Below are 2,273 nucleotides of genomic sequence, written 5' to 3'. Positions count from 1 at the left end.
AAAAGTTTCACATCTGCTTGGTAGTGTGGCTGTGCACACATTTTTGCTTTAGGAAAGCATCGATCAGTACCTATGGAGAGGAATTTGACAATGTCTAGTAAAACTACACAAGCACTCACCTTTACCCAACAATCCAATAACTTGAAATCTATCCCATAGAGAGAATGGCAAAAATATGAAAAGAATCATTAACCAGGCCATATATGGCAGTCATAGAAAATTTAGAATATACTTCTAAAATCAAATGTCTAGAAAATCATCATTAAAATTAGGCAATACCTAGTAATAAATGATAATAATTGTGCAAATAAAAACTGTGAGATGAAGCAAAACAGTCAGAGAAATATATAGCCTTAGTTATTTATTTTTAAACTGCAGAATGGCTGAACATTAATGAAGTTAATTAGTTAATATAAATTAGAAAAGAAGGCATTAAATTCGAATAATGTAACTAGAAGGGTGTACATATGAGACGTTAATGAAGGAGAAAATATACTACTAATAATGATAACTAACTAAGCCGAAATTGATTCTATTTAAAAATTGTAATGAACAAATCTTTGATGAGATTCATCATGAAGAAAAGTGAAATCACCTCAACTTTTCTTTGAACTTAAAGATATAGCTACAAGCCAGCAGAGATAAAGAATAAAAAGACAATACCATATACTGAACAAATTTATGCCAATGCATTTGAAAATTGTACAAATTGGCACAATTTCAGAAAAAATGTAACCCTTTCAAACTTACTCATTAAAAAATGAAAACCCTATATATTTCTATAGCCATTACATAAATTGAAACGGTGGTTAAGAAAAATTGTCTGCCTCTCTGTCTCTGTGTCTCTCTTTCTTGCTGACACATGCACACACATACACACACATATAGACACGAGACCCTAAAGATATTATTATTGATTAAATACCAATATTTCAGTGAAGCTATCATTCTAATATTACTAAAACATTTCAATAGATGGATAGAAGCAGCTACATTTCAATTAGTTCTGTAAGAATGTAGGCTCTTAATACCAAAACCAGACAAAAATTAATCCTAACAAAGAAAGAGTTTAGGCCAGTCTCAGGGGCACTGACCTGAAAAACGAACAGGAATAGATGGCACTGACCCTTTTTCCAACTGGGATAACCAAAAACAAACAAACAAAACAACAAAACAAAACAAAAACACAAAACAATCAGAATACAGTTCAAAACAACATATCTTGAACTGGTGAACCTGCTCAATAGTTTTTTAAAGTATTAGGAAAACACAGAGCTATTGGGTGGCTGTTGGGAGAAATTATCATAAAATGGTGAATAGAACTAAATATTAAATACTAGTCTGTTTTCTGGAGGAGGGCCTTGGAGAAGCGGGAGGATTATTAGTGTAGGAGCTTGATATGTGAGAAGCTAAAGTAAGGAAACATCCCTGGATGGAATAGAGTATTATGGAGACCAGTTAGAAACGCAGTTGGGGAAGAAGTTAGAGCTAGATGCTTAACCACAGTCAAGACTGATTTGTGTCACACTTACTATGTGACTGGAAATAGGACAGTGTGGAATTCCACAGATGAATGATAAACAGATGGATTAATTGACTGATGGGCAGATAAATAGATATATTTCAGAGGCAACAGATGGTCTTGGTTGATGAGAAGGTTAAGATTTTAGGGTTGCAGAGTGCCATAAACCTGAAGCCTTTTCAGAAACTGAATTACATGAGGTTTAAATAGCTTAAATGAAGCCACGTACAAAGAGCACCTTCCTGAAAACCAAAGGTGAACCAGATACTACTTTTTTAACACCATCTTCAGCTTCCTGTTTTTTTTTTTTTCACTCTGTATCGACATAGATTTGTCTTCTCTGTCATTTGAAGAACAGCTGGTACAGTTAACCTAAGGCCATACACAAGTACATGAGTGATGGGCAAATAATATAATGGTACCATTTTTATTGCATGGTTTTAAACATTTAGCACCGTAAGAGTCTATAGATCACAGAGAATAGATTTCCTACCACACCCAGTCTCTGAAACATTTGAAACGTTTTAAGTTATTTCTCTCTTTAACCTTTTGGACAATTATTGAAAATTCTAAATAATTTGAGAAAATCTCCTACACCAGGATTTATAGTTGTAAAACATTTGAAGAACTAACTAACTACACACATTGACTCATTCATTGCCTCTACTGCCTAATTGTTATTACTTTCATCACTATCATTTTCAACTTATCTAGAATTCACAATTTTAAACTCTTAGACATCTTCTGAGTT

This window comes from Pteropus alecto, unplaced genomic scaffold (genome assembly GCF_000325575.1).
Source record: "Pteropus alecto unplaced genomic scaffold, ASM32557v1 scaffold259, whole genome shotgun sequence".
NCBI lineage: Eukaryota > Metazoa > Chordata > Mammalia > Chiroptera > Pteropodidae > Pteropus > Pteropus alecto.
This window is presented reverse-complemented; position numbering follows the sequence as displayed.